Source organism: Lynx rufus, unplaced genomic scaffold (genome assembly GCF_022079265.1).
Source record: "Lynx rufus isolate CCGP_SWC_20201006 ecotype Redwood Valley unplaced genomic scaffold, mLynRuf1.p SCAF_7, whole genome shotgun sequence".
Lineage (NCBI taxonomy): Eukaryota > Metazoa > Chordata > Mammalia > Carnivora > Felidae > Lynx > Lynx rufus.
This window is the reverse complement of record NW_025814889.1, coordinates 132,632,084-132,643,119: the sequence shown is the minus strand read 5'-3', so window position 1 is coordinate 132,643,119 and position 11,036 is coordinate 132,632,084. Positions and strand designations below refer to the sequence as shown.

The 11,036-nt window shown below is 57.8% G+C and overlaps 1 long non-coding RNA gene across 3 annotated transcripts; it reads right to left on the bottom strand.

Annotated features, from left to right (window-relative positions):
- Positions 1 to 1,371: 1,371 nt before the first annotated feature.
- LOC124502232 (uncharacterized) lies at positions 1,372 to 6,831 on the bottom strand. 3 transcript variants are annotated; one of them, XR_006959878.1, is made up of 4 exons: positions 6,451 to 6,831; positions 6,000 to 6,293; positions 5,481 to 5,673; positions 1,372 to 1,640 (listed from the first exon to the last, which is right to left on the bottom strand). It is a non-coding gene; the product is annotated as an uncharacterized LOC124502232 (long non-coding RNA). The 3 variants fall into 3 exon arrangements; XR_006959879.1 differs by having other exon boundaries at positions 5,485 to 5,673; XR_006959877.1 differs by lacking the exon at positions 1,372 to 1,640 and having other exon boundaries at positions 4,536 to 5,673.
- Positions 6,832 to 11,036: the final 4,205 nt, after the last annotated feature.

Genomic DNA, 11,036 nt, shown 5'->3' with positions numbered 1-11,036 from the left:
ACGCCCCAGGGCGTGCACCTCACCACCCCCTCAGGAGGTGCTGGGCTGTGAATGTCAGCAGGCCCTCTCTCCATGGACCCGGCGAAGGCACATTATCTAGAGCTCTAAGGACCCCAGGTCACTTCCAGCCGGGTCTGCCAGGCCGTGTAGGAGAATCTCCAGCCTTGCGCATGGTGACCATTTTTACCTCATGTCTGAGGGGCCTGGCCTCCCAGACAGCCTGAGACGCTGACCCTGGGGAGGCAGGGGGTCTCTGAATACTTGCGGTCATCTGGGGTTTTAGAATTTTTGAAAATTAAAAGGAAACAACACAGATAATACAGAAATCCATAAACACACTCTCATCATAGGAGGGCATATATTCAGGGCGCCTGGGTGGCTTCGTCGGTTGAGCGTCCGGCTTCGGCTCAGGTCACGATCTCACGGCTTGTGGGTTCGAGCCCCGCGTCGGGCTCTGTGCTGACAGCTCGGAGCCTGGAGCCTGCCTCGGATTCTGTGTCTTCCTCTCTCTCTGCCCCTCCCCCGCTCGCACTCTCTCTCTGAAAACAAATAAACATTAAAAAAAAAAAAAAAAAGGAAGACATATATTTGCCTTCCCACCCTGTCAGGGTTAAATAGAGTCCCCCCCCCCAATTCATGTCCACCCAGAACCTCAGAAGGTGACCTTGTTTGGAATGAAGTTTTCTGCAGATGTAATTAGAAAAAGGATTTCAAATTAAGATCATAGTGGGACTCGGTGGGTCCTAAATCCACCAAGAGTGTCTTTACACGAGAAAGGAGAGGAATAGTTGAAAACAGAGACACAGGGACAAAGGGGTCACTTGAGACAGAGGCAGAGACCAGGGGGGGACCAGCCACAAATCACACCGCCCAGAGCCACCAGAAGCTGGAAGAGGCAGCAAGGATTATCCCTTGGAGCCTTTGGAGGGAGTGTGGTCTTGGTGACACCTTGATTTCAGACTTCTGGCCTCCAGGACAAAGAGAATAAATATTTGTCTGTTGTTTTAGGCCACCCAGTTTGTGATGATCTGTTTCGGCAGCCGCAGGATACATACCCGGGTCCCAGGGCCCTCCCCTGTCTGTTGTCCGTCTTCTCTCCGCACATGTCAGAATCTTATAGAGGGATTATGCTTTAAAAATTATTTTTAAATGTTTATTTTTGAGAGAGAGAGAGAGGGAGGGAGGGAGGGAGACAGAGCAGGAGTGGGGGAGGGGCAGAGAGAGAAAATGAGGCACAGAATCGGAAGCAGGCTCCAGGCTCCGAGCTGTCAGCACAGAGCCCGACGCGGGGCTCGAACTCACAAACTGTGAGATCGTGACCTGGGCCGAAGTCAGGCACTCAACTGACTGAGCCACCCAGGCGCCCCGAGATTGTGTTTTGAAAACTCAAAGGGGTTCACGCTCCGCAGAACATTCGTGAATGGCTCTCACCCACCCATCCACGCGCGTATCAGGAGAGGGTCCAGATTCTCTCTCTACAGCTGACTTCATCCTTTCCACTAGTCCACGTGTGACTCTGCCGTCCTTCATTCGATGAGCCCTCGCTGATGGACATGAGGTCGTTTCCAGCTTTTCTCCATCAGACACAATGCCACGACGAACGTCTTTGCCCTGTCCCTTTGGCACCTGCTGGGTGGTTCCTAGAGCGTAGAAGTTGCCTTAGGAGAGTTACTGGGTCAAAAGGTAAGCTCGTTTACAGTTTGATTGGTTTCATCAGATCGAGTCAACATGTATTAGAAATGTAGACTATTCGGGCACCTGGGCAGCTCAGTAGGTTGAGCATCCGACTTTAGCTCAGGTCATGATCTCACGGTTCATGAGTTCGAGCCCCGCGTCGGGCTCACTGCTGTCAGTGCAGAGCCCGCTTTAGAGCCTCTGTTTCCCTTTCTCTCTGCTCCTCCCCACTCACACTTGCTCTCTCTCTCTTAAAAAAAATATGTAGACTCTTGAGAAGGAGAGAAGCATGGAAATAGGCTTTTGGATTTTATAGTGTTGGATATTCCCAAACCCGGAATCAGATGACTGGAAGGCATTGGGAGAGGATCCTGGAAAGGACATCTGTGCTGGGGTCTCACTCAGGGGGAGCCTTGAGTAACCTGTCCCAAGCCCTCTGTGGGTTTCTGTCCCCTGGGGTAGGAGAAAGCAGAGGAGATGGGACCGGGGCCCCCTCTGTGCAGCTATAGCCCCCTACCACCCCCACCACAATGTGGGTCCTGCTGTGTAGTCACTGCCTGTTTATAGCTCCCAGGCTGGGAGCTCCTCGAGGGCATCAGTAGACGGGCCAGCAAGTGGTTGAAGGGTCCAAAGTATGTGTGCACACCTGTGGGGGCTGCGGGGGGGGGGGGGGCTTCTGCAGTTGAATACAGCCTGGGTGTGCACTTGGGTGGGTCCTGGGTACAGCCTTCAGTGTTTTGGCAGGCCCGTGCGATGTGCGTGTGTGCGTATCTGTGTGCACGTGAATGCTTGTGTGCGTGTCTGTAGGTAAACGTGGGCATGTCTCTGTGCGAGTGCACGGCTGCATACCTGTGTACCCGCCTCTGTGGGTGCGCATGGTCATTTGCACACACTCATGTATTTGCACGAGTGCCGTGTGCGTGGGTGTGTCCGTGCATGAGTGCGCGCGCACGCCGTCTGCATGGGTGTGTCCGTGCATGCGTGCGCGTGCGTTGCTTCCGGGGGCAGGTTGCTGCCGTGAAAAGCCTCCTTGTAGCAGCTGCTACATGTCACTATTCCTCATTTGAGAACTAAAAATAGCCCATGCCCAGCTCTGTCCCAGCGGGCAGGGGGCCGCCGGGCAGCCCCACAGGGCACCCTGGCCAGGCTCTTGCCCTCCTCCCTTCTCGGGCCACCGTCCTCCTTGCCTGTCCCGGCCGCGGGCTCCCATGAGCTCCTGCAGGCCCTGATCAGCCAGGGGAGGGAGGGGGTGGGGAGGTGCCGAGGCCCTGCCCATGTCCAGGCGGCTGGACTCGAGCAAGGCCTGATAAGGTCAAGCATGGAGTGGGGTCCGCCCCCTCGCTCCAGCCAGGGCCAGCCGGACGGACATGAGTCAGCACAGGGGGCATCGGGCAGCGCAGGCCTGACCACTGGCTGGTGGCAGGGAAGGCCTGGGGGTGGGTTCTCCCCCCTGGGCAGGGCAGGAACTAGCCAGGAGGAATCACCTGCTGGCGTCGGCCGAGCCCTGACCTCATTCTCCATCTTGAGGAACGCCGCCTTCTCTTCCACCCAGAAAGCCCCTCTCCCAGGCCCCCGGTGGGCTCCCTGGCCTGGCCATATCCCTTAGCATTCAGAGTGCTGACGCCCACCCTGCAGAAGGGCGCTTCCTGGATTAGCTGCACTGCCCTAGGGCCTTGCATACACCCCCTCCTCGGGGAAGTCCTTGCTGACCCGCAGGCTGTGCTGGGGCATCTTCTGAGCGCCAGCTCCCTCCCTGGGAGCCCCTCACTCTCAGCAGGGAAGAGTATCTTCTCCATCCCTGTATTCACATCGGGTCCCTCAATGCTTCTCCATCACAGCCTGGGAGGTGTCCTTCTGTCCTCTTCTACAGCGGACGAAGCCAAGGCCCCACTGGGATGTGACTGGCCCAAAGTCCTCATTCGCTGTGTGACTGTAGGCTAATGGCCTAACCTCTCTGGTTTCCTTATCAGAGGGATCAACGGGGCACTAATCTCCTCCTGGTGATGCTGTGTGCTGTGTAAGGGGACGGACGCCGTGAATTCTTGAGGCCTACTGCAAATCCCACCTTGGGCAGGACTTCCCGGGGGATCCCCAGGCACAGGCTCTACTGGGGGCTGTGCAGCCCCCACCTGGACCAGAGGTTCAGGGGTGGAAATGATTCTAGCTGGATCCCAGGTGGTCTTTGGCCCTGGGGTTGAGCCATTCCCGGAAGTAAGCCAGCAGCTGCTCTGAGCCCAGCTGGATGGATGGGAGCGGGAGGATGTGGATGGGGGGCCCCGGAACTGCCCCACTAGCTCTTGGGAAGAACATGGAGAAAGTGCCTTTGGCCTGGGGCCTGGGTCGGGTGGTGACAGACCCCGGGCTCGGATCTTCCACTGAGAAAGGGGCAGATGTGGAGGAGGAGCAAGGACACCCTGAGACCTGGCCCCGGTGCTCTGAGCCAGCTTCCCTACTTCCTAGTTGTGTGACTCAGTTTCCTCATCTGCAAAACGCGGTTATAACTGCCTCACCTCGCAAAGTTGTTGTGAGGACTGAGTGGCTCGTGCGCCCAGGGGCCTGGCACACAGTAGGCCTCACCTGGGGCATCTCCCCTCCCGCACCCTCTCTAGCTCCCAGGCACCTGCAAATCCCCCCTCGTTCCCAGGCTCAGAGAATGACACAAAGGGGGGGAAGAAGGGACAATTAAAACAAACAAAACCCCTATATACTTGCTAACAGGCTCACAATCAAGATACATCAAAGAGTGTGGGGTGAAACGTCCCCCCCCCCCCCCACCTCTTCAGTCCGTTTCTGGAGGATTGTCCCAGAGATGGCCTAGGCAGAAACACTCAAATATATATTTCCTTTTTTCTCTACACCTTCAGCACACGTCCGCACCTTGGAGAGCGACCCACATCGACACACACAGGGCTTCCTCACCCTTTCCCACGGCTGAGGTGTGTGGCGTCCCACGGCTTCTTTAAGGAGACCGCGGGCGGAAGTGTAATTTATTTATTTGGAAAAGCAAGGGAAGGGCTTAACGAGAGCGTCCTTCCTCGCATCTGCGGCGGCTTTGCGTCTGGACGCCACCACGTGCCACGTGGGGGGCCTCGCGACTTGCTGCTTCTCTCCCAGCCCCAGGTTTCTTGCCCGGAAGAGGGTCATTGTATCCGGGCCCCAAGACATTTTGCTAACTGGTAGCCCGCGGGCTGCCTGTACCCTGCTCCTGGATGCGTTTTGCTCCCCCCGAGTTTTCCAAAATCTGGAGAGTTCACGGTGAAACCCCGGCTTTGGAAAATTCAAGTCTGGCAAGAGGCGGCTCACAGCCCTTTGGACGGCGCAAGGGTACTCCGCTTGGCCACAGGCCCCACCATGCCGCAGTGCCCATTTGAATGTGCTCCTGCCTGATCTTGTCGGCCTCGTCCTCAGGGGGCTCTCGGGCTGCTGGCGTTAAGACTTGGGCGAGCATAATGGGGGCTTTGTGAACTCCCCAGGGCCAGGGTCCCCAGCACCCTGCCCGGGGCCCAGCTTCACCCTCCAAAGTGCCTGGGATTCGGTGGCCGGAGCCACGGCTAGTGCGGACCTGGGGCCCCGGGCAGGAGGCTCCAGAGAGTCTCCCCTCCCAGAAGGGAAGAGGGAGTGCTGGCACCACGTCTGGGAAGGGCTCCGGGCTCTGAGCCAGGCAGCCGCGTCCCAAGAGGCAGTGGCTTAGTCTTCTTCCCTAGGCTGGAGCCGGAAGCTGGTCCACAGGCACCTGGAGTTTCCATCTCCTGGTCCCCAGGATGCGAATTCCTGCTCACCACCCCCCACGCCTTCCTCTTCCTCACCTACATTTGGCAGCCGCATCCTGTAGGTTGGGCCAGGCCTAAAGGGGAGGCAGGACGTGGGTGGGTTCCCAGGGGAACCTCAGTGGCATCCTTTCTCCAGGGCGGTGGAAATCTCTTCTTGGCCCCCGGGGTGCCTTGAAACGCAGTTTGAAAACCACTGATGGAGCCCTTTTGACAGATGGCAAACAGAGGCCTGGAGTGAGGAAGGGTGGGAGGGTCAGACCTTGGGGACCCTTGCGGTCCTCCCCCCCAGCCCCCCCCCCCCCCGTCTACAACAGAGCCTGGCATTCATTCATTCATTTATTTACAGTAGGCTCCTGGCCCAGTGTGGAGCCCAACACGAGGCTTGAACTCGCGGCCCTGGGATCAAGGTAGGAACTGAGATCAAGAGTCAGACCCTGAACCTACTGAGCCACCTTGGCACCCCCTCCTTTTAGATTGTCCCCGAAAGAAACCCGATATCCCCCCAGCAGTCACTCCTCATTACCCTTTCCCCAGGCCCCAGAGCTACAGGCATACCCTGAGTGGATGTGTCTTCTCCTCTGGACGTTTCGCATAAATGAAACCATACGGAGCACGTGGCCTTGGCGACCGGCTTCGTTCGCGGAGCGTCATGTTGTTCGTGGCGCGCGTCGCGACTCACGAATCACGGTGTTCGTCTTTCTTTCATGTACGTTTTTGGAGCAGTGTCTGTTCCAGGGCATGGGCGACGGTGGGGATGAGGAGGTATTAGGAGCCCCGCCCTGGGGCTGCAGGAGCAGAGAACTGAGCCCTGAGTTCCACTTCTGTCTGCCTCTGTTTCATTCTGTGACCCTGGAAAAGACACGTCCTGCTCTGGGCCTCAGTTTCCCTATCTAACGTTCATTCTGCTGTGAGAGCCAGAGCCGGTGCTACAGGTGACTTCACTGAAAGTCAAGATGAGGGGCTTGGAGCTTCCACACCCCCCTCCCCCCCTCCGGAAGTGGCTCACCTCCAGCCACTGGGCTGCAAGGGCTCTCCGTGCACAGGGGCCTCTCCGTGTCCTGGGTCTCGCGCCAGTCCGCGCTCTTAGGCATCAAATGCCGGGAAGCGTGGGTCTGCGGGAAGGCCTTGCTCGGGCTGGTGGTGAGCGGAGAGCAGGTGGTCAGTCCCTGGGCTGCCAGCCCGTGGGAAGCAGCACATTTGTCTCTTGGCTGAGTGCTCCTCTCCGCTGTCCACCTGTTGCTTCCACCTGGGGGCGGGGGTGACGCAGGAAGCTAAAACGGGGGAAGAGGAGGGTCAGGCTGGGGAGGAAGCCGGGCTGAGAGCCCCTCCTCTGGCAAGCAACGGGGCGGATCGGCTCCGGCGCTCACGCATTCATCCATCAGTTGTTCCCCCAGCCCTGGGCCGGCCAGCTGTGCCTTCTGGATGGACGTGCCGACCACAGGACGGTCACTGGCTCAGCAGACTTGCCGAGAGGGGGGACGCGGAAGCCTGGGACCGGGGCTGCCCTGCCCCCCACAGTGCTCTGTTTGAGCAGAAGAAAACCGCAGAATCACGTCAATTCCTTAGAGTGTTTGCCAGGGTCCAGGCGCCGCCCCAAGGCGCTCGAACAAGTGGAGTCTCTCAATTCCCTATGCAACACTCGTATGGCAAAATCGTTATAATCTCTGTTTCTGCATGGGGAAACTGAGGCTTGGAGAGGCGCAGGGACTGGGTCAAGGGGTCCCAGTGATATGGCTGCAGAGCTGGGGGCAGAGACCCGGTGTCCTGCTCCCAGGTCTGGGTTCCCTCCCCACCGTGCAGCTCCTTCCTCTTTTCCCCACCCCACCCTCTAGCACTCAGACCTGGTGCTGGCACCCCGCCGCCTGCCCCTTCCCCCCAGTATCTGACCGGTATTCGAGAAGGTGGTCCGGTGTGCTGAAGAGAAACTTGCAGCAGCCGGGGGATCTGGGCTGAAGTCCTCACTGTGACCTGGGCAAGACCCCCACCTTCTCTGGTTCCAGGTTCTTCCATGGGCCTTTGGAAGGAGCTCTGTCTAGGGCGGCTCTGGAGAGAGTGGGGTGGGTCAGGGTGGGTTCCCTGGCAGGGCCTGGGTCGAAGCAGCCTTGGGGAAGGGCGGCTGCAGCCTATGGGTCATTTCCCAGGGGACACTGGAGTCTTGTCCCCCTCCCCACCAGCTCTGGCCGGCTTATCATCGTCTGTCTCAGGCGGTTCTTCCGAGCGGGTCCTCAGATTTCAGCCTGGAGTTTGTGATAGTGGGATCGTGGGGGGACCCGGGGGGGGGAAGGTGGGTGGCCTCGCCGCTCGTAGGGCTCCGGCACCCCGTCTCCCCTGGGTTATCTCCGTCTGGGACGGGCTGGGAAAGTGAGAAGCTGCATTATCTCCTCCACTTCCCTCCGGAGATAGGGCTGCCTCAAAGCGCTCTTGTTCTGGCCCCCTCACACCCGCTGGCCCCCCGGGGAAAGCGGGGAGGCACCGTTGCAGCACCGAGGCCACGGCGGGGGCTGCTGAGTGGACTGAGCCCCGGGAGGGGAGCCTCGGGGGTTCTCAAGCCCCTCCTTCACTTATTCACCCCATACTCACTGAGCACCTACTATGTGCCAGAGCGGGGGAGAGTTAAAGTGGTTCACATCCAGCGTGGCCCAGGCACTGGCCAATCAGGTGACTGGGAGCGGGGGGGGGGGGGGGGGGAGGGGGACGGTGCAGGACCGGGGACCCCCTTCTGGGACAGGGGGTGCCCACTAGGTGCTAGTTCCTGAGGAGGTCCGGGGGTTCTCAGGGGGGTTCGGGCAGGTGGGGGGCACGTGGAGGCCTAGAGCAGAGGCTAGATGTGTTGATTTGGGTGTATTTCAGGATTTTCCCCGCCTCTAAGTCCTGGTGACTCCCAGCCTGTAGCGTCAGGGGGAGGAGCCAGGGGCGGGGCTGAGACCCCTGGAGTTCTCGTCTGTAAAATGGGTCTGGGCGGGGCTGGCTCTGTAAGGACAGTTGCTGTGGACGCGAGGTCCTTCATGCTGGCTGCTGACGCCCCACGGCCCGTGCCCATCGGGCTGACCCGATGAAATCGCTGCTATGGGCCGGTCTGTGACAAAAACGACAATTTCCCAGGCTCAGGCTGCAGTGAGTGCCGATGAATGTAGGAATTCACGTTTCCTGAGCCTCCTTCTAGGTGCTGGGGACACAGCAGGGAGCAAGATTGGCTGGGGGCCCACGTCCAGTGGGAAGACGGGCCACCGCGGGCGCGTGGTGGCTGGTGGCTCCGAGGAAGCGTGGCACACAGGACAACAGCTCCCCTCCCCCCCTCCCCCCAAGGATGACCGTGTAGCCTGAGCCCTGGAACCTGTGACTGTGTCACCATACAGGGCGAGAGGGACTTTGCAGTTGAGGACCTTGTGATGGATTATCCAGGTGGGCCCAATGTCATCACAGGGTCTTTATAAAAGAGACACATTGATGGGGCGCCTGGGTGGCGCAGTCGGTTAAGCGTCCGACTTCAGCCAGGTCACGATCTCGCGGTCCGTGGGTTCGAGCCCCGTGTCGGGCTCTGGGCTGATGGCTCGGAGCCTGGAGCCTGCTTCCGATTCTGTGTCTCCCTCTCTCTCTGCCCCTCGCCCGTTCATGCTCTGTCTCTCTCTGTCCCCCCCAAAAATAAATAAACGTTGAAAAAAAATTAAAAAAAAAAAGAGACACATTGAACTCTACACTTAAAAATGGTTAAAATGACAGGGGTTCCCCGGGTGACTCAGTCTGTTGAGCGTCTGACTTCGGCTCAGGTCGTGATGTCACAGTTCGTGGTTTCGGGCCCCGCGTCAGGCTCTGTGCTGACCGCTGGGAACCTGGAGCCTGCTTCAGATTCTGGGTCTCCCTCTCTCCCTCTCTCTCTCTCCACCCCTCCCCTGCTCATGCTCTGTCTCTCAAAAATGAGTAAACGTTAAAGAAAAAAAATTTTAAGTTTTAAAAATGTTTCTAAGTTTATTTATTTGTTTTTGAGAGAAAGAGGGAGAGAGAGAGAACAAGCGGGGGAGAAGCAGAGAGAGAGGGAAAGAGAGAATCCTAAGCAGGCTCCCAGTGTCAGCACAGAGCCCCATGTGGGGCTCGAACTCACGAACCGTGAGATCGTGACCTGAGCCAAAACCCCGAGAGTCGGGCGCTTAACTGACTGAGGCACCCAGGCGGGTTTAAAATGGCAAATGTTACGTTAGATGTATTTTATTACAATTTAGAAAGTTACTAACGCGATCAACCCCAAACCAGAGACTTGTACACTTTAAATGGCGGAATTGGATGGCATATGAATAGTGTCTCAAGAAAGCTGTTTGAAAAAACCAAGTGGAGAGACGTTCTACAAAACACCCAAGCAGCACCCCTCAAGTGTCAAGGTCAGGAAAGCCTAAAGAACGTCCCCTGTGGGAGCAACAGAGGTGTCATGAAGGCCAAATGCCCTGTGGGATCCTAGACGCATTCTGGAACAGGGAAAGGACATCGGCGACAAAGCTGGTGACATCTGAATAAAGTCTGTGCTTTATAGGGTTGTATCCCTGTTCACATCTTCGTTCTGATAAATGCAGCGCAGTTATGCGGGATGGAGTGTATGGGAGCTCTCCAAATGATATTTATGACTTCTTTAATTTTTTTTAATGTTTATTTATTTTTGAGAGAGAGAGAGAGAGAGAGACAGAGTGTGAGCAGGGGAGGGGCAGAGAGAGAGGGAGACACAGAGCCAGAAGCAGGCTCCAGGTTCTGAGCTGTCAGCACAGAGCCCGACGCGGGATTTGAACCCACGAACCGTGAGATCATGACCCGAGCCGAAGTCGGATGCTCAACCAACTGAGCCACCCAGGCGTCCCCAAATTTGTGTTGTTCTAAGCGGCCACGCTTGTGGTAATTAGTCGCAGCGGCCACAGAAGGTAAGGGGGCACCACTGATGGGCCTTAGAAAGGGCACGGCGTGTTCTTGAAGAGCTTTACGGACGTTAACTCAGTTCATCTTCAAACACCCCTCTGCAGAGGGATTATTACCACTCCCATTTTAGATGGGGAAACAAGGCACAGAGAGGTTAAGGAACTTGCCCAAGGCCACACAACTGGAGGTGGCAGGGTGGGATTCTCAGCCAGGCAGGTGCCGGCCCCTTGCCTCTGTGTAGCCGCTGCCCTCACTGCCCGGCTTCACCTTGTGTGTGAATTCTGATCCCACCCGGTCGATGTTAGACCCTTTACAGAAAGGATTTGGTTCCCTTCATAACTACCCTAGGGGCTAAGATGTTTTTGTCATTCTCCATTTTACAGGTGCGGAAACTGAGGCCCAGTGAGATGGGGGCCCTTGCCTGAAGTCACAAGGGCCAGGCTGGAGAGGGGTCCCCCACGAACGAGGCTGCTGCCTCCAGCTGGGGCCTGGGCCGCTCTCCTGCCTCAACTCCACATTCCCTGTGCTTCCAGAATGGAAATGGCATCCTCTTGTCAAATGTCCCCACACCCCTGCGTGCCAGAGGCTGAGGGACATCCCGGACCCATTGTTCGGGCCAGGAAGCTACCCCCTTCCTCAATGGCCAAGGGAGGCGGTCTCTGGGGGAAAGTTCCTTCCCAGAGAGGCGAAGGCCCC